Here is a 21,512-nt window from a genome sequence, read left to right as displayed (position 1 = left end):
TTATTAAACACCTGATATGAGTCATACACTATTTAGGGCACTGGAATAGAGAATCAAATAGACCAAGTCTAAATTCTTAGGAAGTTTACACTGCAATTAGGAACAAAAGTTCACAACAGATGATAGAACAATTATCAAAAAGGATATATATGCTTGGTGCGGTGACACACACCTATAATCCCAGTGGCTTGGGAGTGCTGAGGCAGGAGGATTTTGAGTTCAAAACCATTGCACTTTACTTGTCTTTTTATGCTTTATTTCTCTTGATCAACTCATCATTCTCTTCTATATATTCTTTTTTTTTTTTTTGTACCAGGGATTGAACACAGGGGTACTTGGCCACGGAACCACATCCCCAGTCTGTTTTTTATTTTGTTTGGAGACAGGGTCTTTATGAGTTGCTTAGGGCCTCACTGCTAAGGCTGGCTTTGAACTCAAAATCCCCTTGCCTCAGCATTCCAAACCCACTGGGATTATAGGTGTATGCCACTGCACCTAGCTTACATATTCTTTTTGATAATTTCTCTATCATCTGTTGTGTACTTCTGTTCCTAATTACAGTGTAAACAAGTCTAAGAATTTAGACTTGGTCTATTTGATTCTCTATTTCATTGCCCCAAAGAGTGTATGACTCATATCAGGTGTTTAATAATTACTTGTGGAAATGACAGAATGAATGAATTTGTTCGGATATTAGGAGAACTGTTTTGCAATGATGAAGCTATTAGAAAAATAATTAATTGACCTTCATGATTCAGAAGGTAGTCTTGACCTCAGCTGGCAGATCCAAGCAGACAACCACATTAATGTGTCATGAGAACAACCCTAGGTTGTATGACTAAAACCTCTATTATCCTGTGAAGAGCATGCCTGCCTCCCACTAAGAAGGAGCCACCCCTCAAAATTCATTATGAAGCAAAAAGGCTAAGTGAATGATTTATATGCTACCTGTGCTCTTCTCCATTCTAGTGCTTTCAGTATTCTACCTCTCTTGTTTCCTCAACTATGTCTCAGACAATAATTTCATGTCACAGATAATATGAATCTAACAGATGAATTTCCATGCAGAGTACAGTTCCCTTACTATTGATGTGGAGAAAAACATAAACAAAGCTACAGTAAAGCACTTTTTCAGAGGTTGAGAAAAGCCAGCATAAGCACAAGAGAGAGTCAGGTAAAACTTATTTAAGCAATGGAAAAATAAATGAACTTATCTCGTTTTCTTTTAAAAGTTGCCTAATATTCAATAATATGTATGAACTGCAATGTATTCAATCCTAATCTTGTTGATACATTTTCCAGCTTACTCTCCATTTTCTTCCTCTACAGAGATGTAATAAATACTCTCTGACATATATCATTACTGTCTTTTGCTTTTAGTTCTGTGAGCAAAATTCCCCAAGGTGGGATTTCTTGCACAATAGCATCAACATTTTTAATTTTAAACAATATTTCTAGGTATTATTCCCAGATATGATAGCAACTTATTTCCCACCAGAAATGCACAAGTATCTCTTCACCTTGCCTTCAAAAAGCTGTTCTTACCACATTGGACTGCAAATCTGATAATTCAAAAAATGGTAATTTGTTTTGTAATTTTATTTTTCTGTGCATGGCTAGGCAACATTTCATAACTTTATGTTTTGTTTTTCCTATTATTTTCCAAATCATCTATTCATACTTATTGGAGTTATTCATAGCTATTTTAATTTAATTTGTTAAGGAGATTCTTGGAACAGGAGGATCAGTGGCATCTTTCTTGTTATTACTGTTGTATTACATTAATAATATATATAGTTTAAATCTTAATTTTACTAATGATTCAATTGCTATACTAATTTTTAAAATATTGATATAGTCAAATATCTGTATTTTATGATGGTTTCTGAGATTTTTTCCTTGCTTAAAAATGCCCTATCATCTAAATTTATGAATTTGTTCCAAGATTATTACTTTTGTTTTAGCTCTTTAATCTGTATAGAATTTACATTTGTATGCAAAGAAAGGGAGCTCATGATTTCTTCCATGTAGGTAATGTAGTGAATAAACTAGCACTAACATAGCAAATGAACTACCTGAGTTAAAATGCAATCTTGTTAGGGTAAATTCCCATGCATACTTGGTTGTAATTTCTGTTTTTCCAGGCACTCTGACAGAAGCAACTTCCCTGAGAGCCATTAAGATCATCTGAAATAAAATGTAATTTGCTGACAGAACCTGACCAGATAGTGACCTATATGCTTTGTCAAACTTTCAGGAAGAAAGTTTTCAGACTTCATTTGCCAATAATCCAAGTTCCTTGTTCAGATACATATCAGAGTCTTACTATGCATTGGATAATTTTCTAAATGCTTTTGGTAGATTTTTTTGACTCCTTATATTAACAGCACAGGGCAACTATTATTTTGATCTTCATTTTCTGTATTAAAAAACTGAAAAATAGAGTTTAGTTGCCCAAGAACTCAAGGATGGTAAATGTTGGGCTGAGATTTCTAGCTTCCAGCCTAACTCCACAGTCATTAGTTTTAACAGAAGCATTCTACGGATGATGCTCTTTCATTTTTGTGTCTTAAACCTTCCAATTATCATCACACAGAAGGTACACAGTGCATATTTGCTTATCTAGATTGAACTGGGGAAAAAAATTTTTCATGAAGAGTTTTATAACATTTGGAAATAATGACTTGAAATGAATTTGCTTCTTGGAAACTGGGAGTAATCTCAAAACAGGGCAATTTCAGTAGCTGCAAAAGAACAGCTCTAATGAGTTCTGCTCGAGAATCTTCTTCTCACCAGGAAATGATTGAAGACAAGGAGATAACCTCTCATTAATTCCTTATTAACTATTTTAATCAGGATTACATCACTGTCTTGCTCTGAGCGCGGACAATTGCCAGTAGGCTTAGGTGCTCAAATTCATTAAGCTGACAAGGTGGGAAGGTCCTGACAGCCAGCAGGATTGTTCCTGTGCCCCTGGGAGCCTCGTCTGGTGAAGACGTGACTCCCTCATTTCTCAGAGTAGCAATCTTCACTTCTGGTTTATTGCTACACATCCCTCAAAAGCCTGGCCCAAATGGCTTCTTTCAATGAGTTCTCAAATGCTTTGCACTGTGGCTGGGAGAATGAAAGCCCTTCAGGGAGGGGGCAGAGCGCACACAGATCCAAGCAGCAAGTCAGTAAGCTCCCATTATGGGATGGAGCCCCTATTCAGCAGGTCACATGGAGGCTCTGCACCTGCCAGGATCAGGCAAGATTCTGTCTCTTCAGGTCCATCTAAGGGAGCAATAGGCCCATCCCATCACCCAGAGCTTCAGGGAATACTCTTATGTCTGGTGGGGGAATATATCCTGCCCAGGTGAAAATCATCAAGCCCAGTAGCTTAAGATTCCTCTGTATTGAACCATATTTCTCTGTACTTAAGTGGAGACCTGCAATCCCCAGTGGGTGATCAATGCAACATGGACAGAGAAAGACAACCGAACTTCAGGACACCCTATTCAACTCAGTGTTGAATGACCAGAAGTCATTAGATTGGTCTGGGGATTGGTGCATGTAGCCCCATCAGGACCAATAAATGCACAAGGCCTTCTGGGAGACCATGGGATATAGTGGGTCATGTGGGAGATCATGCCCCAAGAATTAGCTGTCTGTTTCATTCACCCCACTGCAACCTCCTACACGTATAGCCTTTAACATTTTTTTTCGCCTTTCTCTTCTTTTAACACAGTCATCATCTAATTTCATTTCTCACATGCAAGCTGTAAAAAATTAAATGAGTTCCTATAGGTAAATTACACATTAAGTAGCAAATTAAAAACTAATTCAAGTATTAGTTATTATCACCTCCTTGGAGTCTCCTATTAGAGAAATTTCTCACCTTTTCCCATGGAATTTGAAGTCTAAAATTTATAAGGTCTAGAACTGCCATCCTCATCTTAGGTCTGTGAGGAAAGCAAGTGTCTGAAAATAAGGCAAACTTAGAAAATAGAGAAGTGAAGAAATGTGGAGAGAGTGAAATCTGGCCCTGATGGTATCATTTAAAGTATAGATCAAGTTGTACTTGGTGAAAGCCTTTTCCATCATCTGTCTATCTATCTATCTATCTTAATGCATATGTTTATATATGTGCACATATACCTTATAAGAGCAGTTATCAATTTCAGTGGTTTAGGTTCACAGCAAAATTGAACAGAAAGTACCAAAACATTCCATAGTGTCCCTACCCACACTCATGCACAGCCTCAAATATTATCAAAATCACTCACCAGAATGGCATATTTATCACAACTAATATTAACATATAATTTTTACTAAAAAATCTATAGTTTAAATTAGAATTCACCCTTAGAATTATTCATTCTATGGGTTTGCACAAATTTATAATCATACATATCCACCATTACAAGATCATACAGAAAAGTTTCACTGCCCTAAAAATACTCTGTTCCATGACTATTCATCTTTCCTCCCCAATGTCCCTTGCAAGTACTAATATTTTTATGGGCTTCTTAGTTTTACTTTTTTCAGAATGTTACATGATTGAAATTCTATAGTATAGAGCCTTTATAGATGAGCCTCTTTACTTAGTAATTTGCATTAAAGTTTCCTTAATCTTTTTTCATAAGTTGTAGCTCATTTCTTGTTAGCTATGAGTAGTATTCACTGTCTGGAGGAATTTACATAAACCTGTTGAAGGATATAGTTTCTTCCAAGTTCACGCAAATATCAATTAAGCAGCTGTAACCATCTATGGGAACATTTTTGTGTAGCCATAATTTTTGGGTTTATTTGGGCAAATACCAAGGGGCACAATTGCTACATTGTGTGGTAAGAGTATATGTAATTTTGAAAAAAAAAATACTGAACTGTTTTCCAAACTGGCTGTACTATTTTTCATTTCTACCATCAATGGCTGAGAACTCCTGACTCTTTACCAGTATTTGCTGTTGTCTGTATTCTGGATTTTGGCTATTTTAATAGGTTGTCAGTGGTAGCTAATTGTTTTAAATTGCATTTTTCTGATGCTATGTGATGTGAAGCATCTTTTCATATGCTTATCTGCCATTTTTACATTTCTTTGATAGATACAGTTTCTCTTTTTATTAAACAAGTTTGGGTTTTTTGCATTTTTCTCTCCAGCGAATCATAGTTGCTTCACTCTACATGGTGGGCTCTGAAGACTTCTCAACCATCTATAGAGCCTACATATTGCACTGAACCAAAATATGGCAAATAAAAGCCAGATCTTTTCTTCCACACTTGTCTTCCCTAATGTCCAGGGTTTGATAATTGAAGCAGGTGAAATGTTTGTCCTTTAATATAACCTCCCTTCTTTAAGTCTGGAATAATAATTTGTCATAGCATCTAAAACTTCTGCATAAATTGGCAAGTAGGAAGAGTATGTACCAATGAGCTGGAAAAGGAGCAAACTACAAGGAATTGCAAAGCTCTGGGTCTGATTGCTCATTAGTAGGTCATAAAGACCTGCAGGAGGTACACAAAAATTCATCTGCCTTCAGAGAATGAGGCAAAAAATAGACAGCCAGGACACTCTGAAGCAATTCAGGGATCATGGCACTAGTAGGACACATGTGGTTCCATATGGATTAATTTGCTCAGAAACCCAGAGCTTTGCTAAAATCCCATTATCCACCTGCACAAATCATTCTCATCCCTCTCTATCTTTCTGAACTACAAATAGTTCCATTTATAGCCCTTGAATGCATTTTAAATGTCTCATTTTCATTTCTTTGCACATGTGATTTCTTTGATCAAAAATGTACCTATGAATGTGTGCGAGCACACACACACACACACACACACACACACAACTCCTCTCTGGTTTCTAAATCTTGCAATCTTTTAAGATAAATTTATCCTTCTCTCTTTGGTACAATGGTGTGCTGGACTTGTTTGGACTTCTTCCAACTCCCCTCAAAGAAAGTCCTGATTTGTAGCATCTGTTAATTTCCATGGTTTGAATACATCCACCATGACCAGTTTCAAGTCATCAACACAAGTGAACATCAACACGAGTACACACGGTTACATAGAATTTCTACCCAACAGACACAATAGTTTTCTATTACATGCCACCCTTATGGATAATAAAGTGTAATAAAACGATTAGGAAGTAATAAGGATTGAGCATATCTTTATTACCTTTATTTTCAATCCAATAACCAGAGAACTTAATTATAAACTTGTATAATTTAAGTTAACTTTGTGTATATGTATGTGTGTATATATGTGTGTGTGTATGTGTTACTAGGGTCTAAACCCAGGGCCACTCTGTCACTGAACTATATACCTATCGTTTCTTATTTTTTAATCTATTTTTTTTGTTTGTTTGTTTTTTTGAGACAGGTTTTCACCTAGTGGCCCATGCTGGCCTGGAACTAGTGATTCTCCTGCTTCAACCTCTTGAGGTGCTGGGATTACAGGCATGTGCCACAGCTCCTGGCTGATAGTTTAATTTTTTATAATGTTCATGTTTGAAAACAAACTAGCTCTCAGAATTATTGGAAATTTAAGGGTTGGTTTTTGTAGTCTGTAGAAATGAAAGACAGCACTTCACTGCTCCTGTGCCAATGGCACTTACCTTCGAGAAAATGATACCAAAAATAAATGTAAGCAGAACATTAAACAGCTAAATTAAAAAATATATATCTCAATTTCTAATGGTAATAAATATTATGAAGTAAAACAAAACACGATCAAGGGCCAATTGAGCATTTGGAAAATGGGAAAATATTTTCAAGAGTGTAAACAAGAAAGTCACCTCTGAGCAGTGGCTCTCCTTCTTGTAAATGAAGTGAGGTAGCAAAAGATGAAAAAAAAAAATCTTTGGGATAGTGCTAGAAAAAAAGAAAAGAATACCTTTTTTTAAATGAAAATTTTAAAAATCTTCAGGCATTCCAGAGGGAACAATAGCTTATGCAAAGGTCCTGAGGCAGTAGTGAGCTTTATATACTTGGGGGACAATAAGAAAATCTCCAGTCACCAACCAATAATCCATTCAAATTCTTAAGGCATCTAGTGGATTAATCCACTGATTATGCCACAGCTCTTCTAATAAATTCACCTCTGAACTTTCCTGGATTTACTATCACATGAGCTTTTGGGGAGACACCTCCTATCCAAACAATAACAGTCACTATGGCTGGAATAAAGCATTGAGTGAAGAATGCTAGAAGAGATGACTGAAGAGATCAAGGTCTAGGTCATGTAGAACCTTGAAAGTCACAGTAAGATTTGCTCTCTCAATTCAAAGAGGAAGGTTTTGTTTAGGGAACAGCATGATTTGACAAAAGTTAAAAAATATTACTTACTCCCAGCTGCTATGTGAAGAATAGATTGTACAAATACTGCAATAACCCTACAAATACAAAGGGTTAGAGGTAGAGGAGAGTGAGAAAAGAAAGACATGATTATTTCAATATCTAGTAGAAAAGGGAACATGTAAAGCAGGTGGTTAAAATGTAGTGCATTTTCCTCCAGAATAGCTACAACTTAAAAGACCAAGGCAGCCATAACTGGTGTGCAAACAAATGAGCAGAGCTGTGTTCTAATAACGTCATTTATAATAGGCTGCAGGACAGATTTGACTTATGAGCCATACAGGCCAACCCCTGCTCTCAAGCACAGTCGCCCATTAGAAATACAATGGGGATCATAGATGTAAATTTAACTATTTTTTAAAAGCCCCATACTAGATAAGGAAAGAGAAACTGATGAAATTAATTTTTTATTATATTTAAACCAACATTTCCAAAAGATTATTTCAACAGTATTAGGATGGTGGGTCTTGAAGATTTCAACTTGCATTTGAAAGAGAAATAGGTATTCAGTGATTTTATAAATGATACACATTTTCCTTCATGTTTTATGCAGGGGATTGCATTTGAGCAGTTAATCCTCATTAAGAAAGCTTTATTGATTTCATTCAATATATTTCTACCTCCAGATTATCTGAGAAACTTTAGAGACAATGATCTCCTGCACAATTTGTTCCAAAATATCAGTCTGTGGCAATGAAACTCTGTTGGAAAGAGCACAAAGTCATTAAGCACTTTTAGCCCCCACAGTGAAGTGAGCAATAATGGGCAGTTAGATGTCCCTCTCTCTGATCTTGGCATAATGTTCCTCTTTCTCAGGGTCTCATTGGAACATGGCTCACACACAGATTCCTGAATTCTGCTTTTATGGTGCATGAGAGTAAATTCTTAACTTAAACAGCTTCTTCATTCTCTTCTTTATAAAAATACAGCCTGGGCACCCATCTTTCTATTGAATTGCTGTCAGGGAAGGCTTTGCCCAAGGTCAACATAACAAGCCTCTCTGCCAGGTACTGCGGCCGACTTTAATACATGCAGAGGATTTATGTCAGATTCCCACCACTAAAGATTGAGCTGATAATCGTAGGTATTTGGCAGAGGCATTAGCATTTCTGTCTGTGCAGATTTCAACGCCCTATTAACTATTCTGAGGAATATTTTACCCAGTGGGGAAAAGTACCAAGTTGAGTTAGGGATTCCTCACTGCCCACCACAGGCAATATCATAGCAATCTCTATGGCTGTCTGCATGGGGAAATTAACCAGGACAGCAGATTGCTTTGACTCCTAATGAATATGAATGCACAAACATGAGCATTTCAAAAAGCAACATTAGGAGCACAGAGAGAGAAAAAACTGCTTTGATGTGTGATCCCTCTGTGAAGGACCCCATGAGTGATTTTTCTTGGAACAGAGGGAATGATTTTTCAGCACTTCCAAAGAACATAAACTCTGTCTGGCCCATCATCCAGGATGCATCCCAACAGTATCTGCAGTTCAGGCCTCCTTTACAAAGGTGGGTCTCTCTTTAAGTGCAGAATGCTACAAAAAGAAAACCATCATGTTGACAAATAATAATTCAGAAGAGGGTAGGGAGCAAAATGAAAAGCAGAGCAAAAGTGTCAATTTCTCAAGAAAAATAGCCAATTTTAACTATTTTTAACAGAAGTATAGAGTTTTTTAAATGCCTGAGATGAAAATTGATCATGCTTGCTTTGCTGACTCTGAACGTGCTTTATGAGCATCAAATGATGAGGCTAATGTTTCATTCTAAGAGCTGAATTCTACAAGGGAAATAAAGGCAGTGACAGAAGCAGCAATTTAATAGCCAAATTTAAATGACTCTTTTAAAAAATGTGATTCACTTTTTCTTCCATAATGTCAAATAATCATGCATTACATCAAGAAAGAACTCACATACTCTGAATTGGCTGCTTTTGAAAGGTAAATTAGTCCTGGTGGGTCACCAGGCTGACCCCAACGTGATACTGTGTGCTCTCCAATGATTTTTCACCCCCTAAAATCCTCATCTCCAAGAAGATGAAAACAAGAACCATTTTTTGGTTTTTACATATTCTAAATATTCTAGCACTATGCTATGCCTGATACCAGACCTCCCAAATAAGTTGATCTCATTACTATTACTATTATGGAAATTCCCCATGGGGATTGTAAGAACTGCAGATGTGATTCTTAATGGTTGAGCACTTATTGAGGACTTTTTTTTCCTACAAACACTCACCATGACTCAAAATTCCTGTTTATCACCCTGGTTCTGACCATGAACATTCTCAGTTCCTGTTGTTAGCAGAGATTCTACAGGATTTAAGGAGCTTTGCCAGTTTGCCAGTGGAAATTGCCACTCTGCCATGAAGTGAACATCAGGAGCATACCTAGTTTCCTCTTTTGCAAAAAGAGAAGGGGCAATGATCAAAGCAGATATTTGTTACATGTCTCCCCAAATGTAGAAACATAGAAACATTTATTCTTCCTTTAACTTTTATCTAAAACAGCTCCACACCAGAAGTGTTTTTTGTTGTTGTTGTTGTTGTTTTATATCTCAGATTCTTTGGGGAATACTTCCTCCTACTTCAGCAAATGCATACTGAATCCTTATTACATACAAGACAGCACGCTCCACATGGCTGTATATTCAGAAGTGTGCATGGCACAGACTCACCACATAGAGTTAGACAGACAGCAGGAGGAATAAACAAGAATGCTTATCATTCCTGAACAAGATCACATGACAAAACATTTTTATGAGCAAAGGGAGATTGACTCAAAAGTGTATAGGATGATGTTCGACAATGGGAAAAATTGTCGAAATGGCTTCCTAGTGTGTGGATATGGTGAGTAAGGGCAGGATGGTCCTTTGTGTTTTCAATCTTAGTAAGTGTTTGGTTTACATGTTTGTATCCATTTGTCAAATTCATCCCATGATATACATAAATGTCTTTGTTGCATTGCATGCAAATCCTACCTGAAAACAAAATGATAAATATTGAACTCTGCCTAATGATATACAACTGCAATATTTATGGAGAAACATACTAATGTCTGGAATTCACTTGGCAATGCATAAAAACAAAACAGATTAATGAGTGTATAGAAGACGGATGATTAGATTAGTGATAAAGCAAAGGCAGTAAAGTGGTAGTAGTAGGAACTAGGTGGGATGCATGGGGATTCCCTGTAAAATTCAATTTTTCTCTGTTAGAAAGTTTTAATAGTATGTGTTGGTAGGAGAGAAAAAGTTTCCCATATGAAGAAAATTTTTACATGTTCTTTGAAAACATAAAGATTTCGAATATTAGAAATAGAAATAGAGGGCATTCATGAATAAAGAAATAATAAACGCAGAGACTTAAGAACATGAGAGGGTACTAGAAGTATTTCTACATGGTAGTTCATTAAAGGGAGAGGGTGGCAGTGAGAAAGGTGCTGGTGTCATACATTGATGGGGCTCAAGGACAATCTGAGAAATCTTGTATCTCTGTATACGCTGGACAGTCACTCTGTTGGGTTTTCTGATCATAGTGTCAGTGGTATCATTAGTTCCTTTAAACAGGAATTTGGTAGCTGAAGACGACTAGGGAAACAGAGAATAAGAGGTGAGTAGTGGGAATCCCCATCAGGAAGGCAAGAGAGGAGCCAGAGAGGATGGTGATCCCTGGAGATGCAGCAGGCTAGAGGTGGGAGATAGACTGCCCATCAGGGTTGGGAGTGAAGGAGGATTCCAACAGGAGCCTAATTTTCAGCCTTATGACAAGAGGGGATTTGCTGATGATTTGCTTCCCATGAAAAGGAAATTAAAAACAGCTAAATTAACAGAGTAGAATGTGATGAGCTTCAAAGGAACAATTTACAAAATATTCACCAAGGGGCAGTAACAATATGAAAAGATGTTCAATCTTACCAGCTGTCAAGTAAATACAAGAAGGTATAAGAAGAAAACATTTCACCCACACTCCAACAAGAATGAACAAGAATGGTAAGGAAGATGAGCCACAAGTCTGTTACGCTGGTCATGGGAGTATAAATTGGTGTTGACATTCATGAGAAAATTTGATACTCTCTAGCAAAATCCAAAGCTATTCATAATCTTTGATATAAAAATTCCATCTGGGAGAAAAGCATTCTAACCAATTACTTGCACATAGACCTAAAGATGAACATAGAAGAAGGTTCATTTGCAACATTGTTATAGTGGTAAATTGGGGGAAATTGTCTATCAATAGAAGGGATATATTATGACTTACCATCTGTACTTGTTTTCTGTTGCTTCCATACAAATTACCTACAACTTAGAGATTTAAAACAACACAAATTTATTGTCTTATATTTCTGTAGATGAATGGTCTCATAAAGCCAAAACTGGATGTCAGCAAATTGTGTTCTTTTTTGGAGTTTCTAGGGGAGAATGACTTTCCTGCACTTTCCAGTTGTTGTTAGATGCCTTTAGGTTGTAGGACTGAGGTCCTCTTTTCCTGTGGTTATAAAGTTCACTTTCCTTGACTTAGAGCTCCTTCCTACATCTTAAAAGTCAGCAATGGGCTGGCTCATTATGTCCCCTGAAAACTCCGTTTTCTGTATTCTTCTACTTTCAAAGACTCATGTGGTTAGATTGGGCCTACCTGGATAATTGAGGATAACATCACCATTTTAAAGTCCCAAGGTTGTTAATCACTTCTGAAAAATCCTCTTTGCCGTTTAATGAAACATATTTTTGGTTTCTGGGAAATAGAAAGTGGTCATCTTTGGGAGTCATTCATTGTTCTGTTTACCACATCATCTGCACTTTGAAAGATTCTATCATTACTAAAAGAAAGGTATAAATTCTGATGCTGAAACATCTGTAACATATAAAGTGAAAACGAGAAAATAATTTAAATATACTTCTGATATTGCTTTATGTTATTATATAATGACCTTGTTAATTTAATAATATAAAATTACTATAAATTTAAAGCAAAATATATAAAAAGGTGAATATATATATATATATATATATATATATATATATATATATATATAACATGAAACTAACAAATGAACACCAAAATGTGGACAGGGAATACATCAGAGAAAGGGACTGAGTTTATCAAGAGACTTATGGAGTTACTCATAATTTATTTCATATGTTTGTAAATTTTACTAGAAAAATTTAATTGCACAATGATTATGCTTTCAAAAAATAAAAAATAATTTTTTTATTATGGAACAATAGGAGAAGCAAAACTGCTCCTATGAAAGTTGGAGTAGGAAACTTAAAGTATGTTTACTGCAGTTCCTCAAGCCCTGATGCTCTTCTAAGTGTGATGACCACTGGGACTCTGCTAGGAATGAAAAAGGATGTCATCAATAATCTTGCCAAAGCAATAAGTGTAGACTGAAACTTTCTTGGTCACATACTCCTAAGGCATTGATTGCTCATCTCTCCCACTAGAATGTTAGATCCAGGTTGGTGGGGATATGATCTGGGATGTTCACTGCCTGAGAACATCTGCTGGGAAAATAGGACTGAGCTGGTCTACTTGCCCATTTTTAGATTAAAATACCATCTTTATCTTATTCATTTGGGGGGATTCTTTTCCCAGCTTATATCTATAAAAACATTCTTTTATGTTTATATTTAACTTTTTCATATGTTATTGTTTTAATTTATTTGAGATATCTATGAAATCACTCTGGAGTTTACTATGTAAATTTGAAATCAGGCTTTTTTTGTCATTGCCAACAGAAGAGCCCAGTGGTCCTAATACTTTTTTTTTGTATTTTCTTTTCTGCTTTGAAATACTACCTTTATCATATACCAAATTCCCATATGTTCATAAATCTGTTTCACTTTTGTAGCTCAAACACCTTACCTCCCTAATAAGTAGAGCCTTACAGAGTATATTGGTATCTTTTAAAGAGAAATATTCTTTATTATTCTTTTGCTTTTATTTAATTTGTCTAGGTCATTATTATACCTTTATCTGTTTTGCATATGAGGAGGGTTATATATAAAATTTGATTTGAAGAACGTGAAAAAGTAAATAAATTGATCTGTTCTCATTTTACCAATGAAGGGGACTGGGAGAATCTCCCATCCGATCTATAGACTACAAAGCAGCAAAAGAATTATTTTGAGCTCAGTTTTGAATGTTTTGTTAGGCAACAAAAGCTAGCTAACATAACATTGTGGGACCTTAAACTTGTCATCTAAAGAGAATTAAATGAAATAACTCCTAAGACTTCTCTTGTTTTATGTGTTTCTCCCCCTAGCTTCATCATCCTATGGTTTTTAGCTGAAACAAAACTTCAAAGTGTATATATTGATTTGTTAGACACAAAAGAGCTTATGGGCATTAGCTATACCATATGTGTGCACAAACACCCAGGCACTTGGAAACAGCCATGTGGCACACAGTGGGTGCAGGGAGGGATACAGAGCACATGCTAAGTAATGCAAGAGCCAGAACATTTGGTTACCTGCCAATCAGAATCAGTTATTACTATGGCCTCACAGCCTAACCCTCTTCTCGCTGCAGGGCTTAGACTTTATTTGTGAACCATATTTTGATTGCTTATATTGATAATATACTCAAACCTCTCCTTTCAAGATATGAGCAAGACTATTTTAAGCCTTAATAATTGCCTGGGATTTATAGGGTCAAATGGATTAAGCCTGTTGAAAAATATTTTGGCCTTTTCTATAAACAAAATAAAGACAACCTAGTGTTTGCTTAATGGGTAAAAAAAAAAAAAAAAAAAAAAAAAAAAAAAAAAAAAAAAAAAAAAAACCTTCACCCCAAATATCTGTAAGGGCCAAAATTATGAATCTAATATCATGAGATTCCCATTGACCCAGCTGAATATATATATGTAAGTGCTAAACCTATCTTTTCCTTTCTTTTTTTTTAACCTCTTGGATGAGTCATTTAAAGGAACCAAAGTTTGGTCAATTACTTCAAATTTTGGTCAATTACTAATTGTGTGAGTTGGAACACATTATTTAACCTCTCTGAATATTAGAGCAGGATAAGTAATGTAGAAATAATATGGCCAGTATTATAGAGCTATAATAATAATCAAATGTACATGGAAACAGCATGAGACATTCTCATTTGTTCAGTTATAATACTCATTTTCCCTACACTGTATATTGATTCATTTCCTACTCATCATTCAAAGTCTCTAGCTCAGATGAGTCCCTTTTGAAAAATCTGTTCACAATGTCAGCACATGTTAAATTCCTTTTTTTTAAATCTCTCTTATTTATGCAATCAAATTTACTGAGGCTAAGCTAGATCCTGTGATACTGCTACTAGCAAAACTGTCTCTGCCACATGGAGAGAGGTAAAATAAATGGTCTAGCATGTGATAATCGAACTCATTATGAAGCAGGTGACCCAGTGTTGTTTTGGGGGACTTAGAGTATGAAACAGGAATATATCAGGAAGAATTTTCCAAAATATGCCATTGAAATTGGGATAGAAGTAGAATCACGTTTTACCCCTGAGCTGGAATGTGAGTAGGGGCTTATTTCAGCTTATTTGTACTCCTGACTTAATTTTTTCCCTGTGTTTATTGGTGCTTTAAATCTATATTGTCCTATGAAATTTTCTAATATGTTCCTTTGGTTTGTGTACACAATTAGACTTTATGCTCAGTTGGAGGAGGGCCCGTGTGTTGTTCTCTCTCTCTCTCTCTCTCTCTCTCTCTCTCTCTCTCTCTCTCTCTCTCTCTCTCTCTCTCTCCCTGTCTTTAACTTCTCTTTAAAGCTTAACACGGTACTGATCAGATCTTGGTGATAATACACAGCTGATTGAGAACAAAAGCACTTAAGCACTGATTGCTCTTGAATTGTGAGACATCTCACTATGGCCTTGTGAACTAATTACCACTTTTATGATTTTTTGATGTGTCAGAAAAATACAGAAAAGGGCACATATAAATGTATAACTCAGTGATTTTGCCTTAAGTGAATATACCCATGTAATCAGCACCCACTTTAAGAACACTGCGATGCTCCAGAAGCTGTTGTATTCACTTCTAACTACTAACTCCCCAAAGGTAACCATTACCCTAACATCTACAAACAGTTCCTTCTTGTGTTTTGAAGTTTATATTACACTCAATAGTATCTGACTTTTACTCAACATTTTGTTGGGGGAAATCCACGTTGTTACCTGTAACTGCAGTTTAGTCATTCTTGTTGGCATTTAGCATCCCATTGTGAAAATATATGCTATAAATTTACTCTTCATAGTCATTCTTATATGCATCTTTTTGTAAAGCTGTGCATTCATTGCTGTTGAGTGTATGCCTAGGAAGGGAGTTTCTGGATCATAAGAAATAGATATTTTTCCTGTCTTTCATAGATACTGCCAAAGCTTTCCAAACAAATTGGGCTAACTTTTGCTCTCATCAGCAGTCTGCCTAACTGGTTTTAGAAATAAAGGTCATTTTGAAAGTCAAAATATTTCTTGAAACTAACCAGATTACAGAATGTAGGTGTTGTGCTCTTGGTGCTGAAGAATTCCAGGGCTTGCATAGATTTGTGAACTTCTCACAAACAACTTCACAGGTCTCTCAGGCCCACCAAGTTTCCGGTAATCTTTGGTGGAAAAATGCAGCAGAGTTTCATAATGGTGCATGTTTTCTAAGATGGAGTGGGTTTTAAAAGGAACCACTGTTCTGTAAATAGAGGCTCTTTCTCCATCACCTCACCCTTGTATTCTGTTAACAGAAAAAAAATACATTTCCAGAAGAGAAAAGATAAAAACTTAAGAAGGCTAAAAATCAGAATGAAATACATGTGTGAGGCTTCCCACAGATGTTCTGTCTCTTTTTCTAGCCTTTCTTCCATGCCAGATGCTCCTTCTCATTGTCTGTAACCTAGGGCCAAGGGCAATTTCTCCCCTAACTAGGACCTCTTCTTCTTTAGCTGGCTTAGAATAACATATTTCTTGCACAGAATAATATTTACTGTCATTATCAGCAAGTTCTTATTGCTAGTGCCCATATCCACTGAATTAAAAACACCCACATTTATTATACAGGATGATGATATTCTGTTGAAAATTCAACAGATTGTGAATATGGATTTTGTGGCCCTTGAAGGTTATAAATATTTGCTTGGGATGAGTTGTTTTGAATGTCTCAAACACAGTGGGAACTCAGGAAGAGTTCAGGTCTTCCTCTTCACATCTGGGCATCAGTTTTATAACACAGTGGGGCTTCAACATGATGGTCTGCATCCCTCTACTACATTGCCTGCCCTGTAAGGACAATGACCCCATGACATTGTCAGCGCATAAGCAGAATGCTAGGCTAGGCTCGAATGGAGACTCCTTAGGGTAGGTGTCAAACCTTCAATAATGGTGCAATGTCGAGGAGCAAGAGAGAACATAAAATAGTTCAGATAACTGATAGCTAAATAGAAACCCAGCTGAAGAGTGCTTCAATGCTCTCCAATCATCCAAGAATGTTAGGTAGCATTTAGCCTCAGTTCTAACATGGACCCAGGGCATGTCTCTATATATGTTTTGAAACAGAAGAGAGCAATGCAACAAGCACTACATCTATGACAAAAGCTGCTACTTAAAGTCATACTGTGTCAGGCATGCCTTTCTGAGCAATAGATATATTAATTAGATAGGCTTATATTGTACAAGTCTTTGAAGGAATAGACTCTCTCCCTCCTTCAATTAAATTCCTCTACTATCCAATAGATCCTGTTTACTCATGTTCCAGAATGATCTTGAACCAAATCTCAAGGGTCACTTGACACAGTTAGAAGAGATAACATAATCGTGTGTGATTTAATCAAGTTCATTTTAAGTTTATTGCTAAGGGACATGAGGATTGGCTGTGCTTCCCAGGTAAATTCTAAAGACCTCTTGGTTTGAGCTTCTGGAAAAGAAAAGTAAAATGAAAAGGCTAACTGGGACGTTATCTCTGGAAAAATCAAAATTAAAATGTGCCTTAATTTGGATTCCCCTGTTTCAACATCCTATTTGAGATCATCCTTTTTCATTGTTATGTTCCATCAGTGAATAGCATCAATACTTTTTTTCCATATTTTTATTGATGGATTATAATTGTTCACAATGGTGGGATTCATTTCTACATATTCCTACATGCACACTACCTATAGAATAACATCAATACTTGCTTAAATGAGGCCCAGAAGCATTTTCCCTTTCCAATATTTAATGTTATTTTTCTCCCTTCCAGATGATTGTAGATTGTGAAGATGAAATTGTAAAATCTACAGAGCTTCAGAATAAAGATAGCTGTAACAGCAATGCCCTGAGATGGAACACTGGGACGTGAAACCCCTGTGCCTTCTAATTAGCTTGCCATGAGTCATTGACTACCCATGGCTTCTTGTCCTAACCTTGTTTTGCAATACGATTTGTCCACACTTATTTATTAAGGGTATTGCATTTTTTACAGCTTGTTCATTGACAGTGTGCTGCTGCAAGTGACAGAAAAACAATATAATTTGTTGTCCTTCTTAAATATCTAAGGGGAGAAAAAGAAGATAATATGCAAAGCTTCCTGAAATTCACAAATGAGGCGGGATAAAATCTCTGCAGAATTTATAAAGTCTGCAGGAAGCTTTTGATCGTGATGTATTGCAGTTCCCACCCCCACTCTCCCATCTATAGCGATGCCTTCAATATTTTACTGAGTCTGGCTAACACACAGCTCACAATTTTAAAGTGACAAATCTAAGAGCATAAATTTTAGGTGCTTTTTGCAAAACAGCAAGGCTAAGGACAGACTGTACGTTCAGAGTATTATAGCTTGTCCTAATTCATGCCATTTTCATACATTCTCCCCCCCCTTTTGGAGGTTTTTGGGGGCATATTTCAAACAAACATCAGTGCTTTGTGTTTATGCCATGTAATAAAGAATATCTGGGCCCGTTGGTAGAAGAATATCTGTTTTCCAAATCATCTCCGTTATGGAGAGAAATAAATTCTATTTTGAGCACAAATATAAGAGTAGCCTTCCAAATAAACATTTAGAATCTGTTCATTTGGGTTTTGCTAAGGGACTTCCATCTATTTAGTGCTTAAATGGGCTTGTACCCACAAGTGTAGACCCTATTGATGGGGGATGCAAAAAAAGTTGGCTGCTTCCAAATGCTTCCCTATCTCTCCAACACCTTTTTGCTCCCCCAACACCATGGGAGTGCATGATATTAGCTATTAGGAAAGATTGAAAAAGGAAAATCATCTTCAGAGTTTATTTTCTGATATAATGTTACTGTCTCTGGAAATGGTAGGACATTTCATGGGAGTGGCTTAAATTAAAAGAAAACTAGATGTCTTTTAAAGAATATAGGAAGGGATAGAATATAAGAGCATAGTCTGGAATGACAGACTCAGTGGTTGGACTGATCTGAGTAATGGGAGTATGACTAATACAAAAATCCGAGATGACAATCAGGAGGTCATGTCGCCACCATTCTCCCCTCCCATGTCCATGCAAGATATTCTGATCAACCACAACACTGCTCTCTTTTAAGTTTGGACTCTTTGTCAATATTTTTCAGCTGCCACTACGGACTAGAGTAAACTAGTCATTGAAATTATGAGCTAGAGATATGTTATTGAAATTATGCATGATTTCTAGTCTACTAAGAAATCATCAAAAGGGCAAGAGAGATTTTTAAAACCCAAGGTGGACTTGAAGATAAAAGGGACAGGAAAACGAAGTTTGGAACTGGGCTTAAAAATGCATATTTGCTTCTTATTTATTGGTTAGTGGTAATAGAAAAGCTACCATTTACTAAGTCCCTACTATGTGCCTGGTATTCTGCTGGGTGCTTTACTTAGTACATACAGAAAACGGTTATCAAATTTGTAGGCTCTTGAGTCAGACTATCAGAGTTTGGATTTTAGCAGAAGAGGGTGCTAGAGATTTCAAGCCTCGGTGCTCATCAGTAAAATGGGGATAAAAATGATCACAGCTTCATTGTTTTGTTGAGAGGACAAATGAGATAATGTATTGAATGATCTTGGCATATTGCCTAGCTATCAATCAATGCTAGCTTATTCCTGACATGTAATCAGCACTCTAAAAAGATTACTTTGCAGCAGCACTCTTCTTTCTATTATACTCAGTGTTTTATATATTTTTTCTCCTCTTCTCTCTCATGGTTACTTTGAGAGAAGTAATCAAGATCATTATAGATATAGATATAGATATATAGATATATAGATATAGATATATCATTATATATTTTTCTCCTCTTCTCTCTTTATGGTTACTTTGAGATAAGTAACCATCAGTCACGCCAAAGAGGGGCAAGGATTTTGAAACCTAAGTCCTAGCAATATATAATTGGCCAGTGTTCCAGTTTTTCCTTTCCCAGAGACAATAAGTCTGGGGCTGGTAAAAAGGCAGAGATGCCATTGAGGGGACATTTAACTAGAAAGAACAATTCTGGAGGAATTATGTGCACTCCAAGTGGAAAAAAGAAAAGGAATTTTCTACAGGAAGGCCCAGGGCAAGAAGTAAAGGAGATAATGAGTACTGACTTCCATTGATTTACCTACTTGCCGCTAAAGAAAGGGAGGGAGACTGGAAATTTTTTTGTTGAAGATGGTAGCATGAAGGGAGAACTGTACCTCCCTCTTTCCCCTCAGCTCTTTTCTGTGCTTGAACAAAATGGAACAGGTAGGAGCTGTCACTATAAATGTGACAGTGGTGAGCTAAACGGATATGGCTATTATAAACTACAATCTGTAAGAGTTAGGTTCAAAGGAAATATAAGCTGCCTATCCAATTCAAAATTTGTCTCATGGCCACAATTTATGACGTAAAAAGAAACATTTGGAACTTGGGTGTAGCTCAGTGGTAGAGACCTTGCCTATTATAAGCAAAGTCCTCAGTTCAATCCCCAGTGTGGGGGAAAAAAAAAGAAAGAAAGAAAATAAGGAGGAAAAGGAGGAGGAGAAACAGGTGACATTAAATTTAACAATGCTTTATTTAATTCAAAATATCCAATAACATTTTATTTATATCCAAAATATTATCATTTTAACATGTAATTAAGATGAAATCAACTGTATCAAGTCCTCAGACTCAAATAGTCCATTTGGACAAGCTGTATTTTGTGTGTTCAATAATTAGATGTGGCCACTGGTCTAATTATTGAACTGGTCCATATTCTTCAAAACCAAATAGAAAGATTGAAAGCATCATTGCCATTTTATAGGAAAATAGTAGAACACAGAGAAGTAACAACTGGATCAGGAATTCATATTTTTTATTAGTTTTAATTAGTTACACATGACAGTACAATGACCTTGACATATCATACATTTGAATCATATGGGATATAATATCTCATTTTTCTGAGTATACAGGTTGCAGAATCACATTGGTCATGCATTCACATATATACACACACAGTAATGATATGTCTGTTTCATATTTAAAGTCAATTCTGTCTCCCTGTAGCCTCTGTATGATTTTGTCAGCCTACAGTGATTCTTAGGGCTGATACATGAGCAAGCTGAATAAGATCTACCATTCTCAGAAAGCCAATAATAGGAGGCCATTAATGTTAACAAAGTGAAATGCCACAGATATTCTACCATTATCACCAGGACATCTTTCCTCTTTTAAAAATCGTTTATTAAACATCAGTAATATTGCTGATTTTTATTTTGGGGGCAAGATGACAGTGGTTTTCTTCTTCAAGGCAGGTAGGAAACATACTAAGTTGTAGGTAGGATCTTTACTAAGATAAAGCTCCAGAGGAACAGGACCTGGAAGTAGACCATTGTTATCCCAAATAGAACCTAAATTTCTCTTATCAGGCATTCCTTCAGTGGTATAAAATTTTCAAATTACTTTTTAAATGGCTGGAGATTTAGAGGAAGAGTGTGTTAGCTATCCAACACTATAACATAATATCTAAGACATTTAACTATTATGTATGTGCTTTTGATCCCAGAGATTGAACCCAGGACCTTGAACTTGTTTAGCATACTCTCTCCCACTGAGCTACATCCCCAATCCCATGGAAAGATTCAACTCATAACCTTTGAGGTTCAAGCCCAAGATTAGAAGAATCCATTGATTTGGGTCTCTGTTAGGGAGTACATGGTGGAGTAAATTGGTCATTTCATGAACCTGGAAAAGGAGGGGAAGAAGACGAGAC

Source organism: Marmota flaviventris, chromosome 2, assembly GCF_047511675.1.
Source record: "Marmota flaviventris isolate mMarFla1 chromosome 2, mMarFla1.hap1, whole genome shotgun sequence".
In the NCBI taxonomy this organism is placed as follows: Eukaryota; Metazoa; Chordata; class Mammalia; order Rodentia; family Sciuridae; genus Marmota; species Marmota flaviventris.
Note: the sequence above shows the minus strand (reverse complement) of the source record.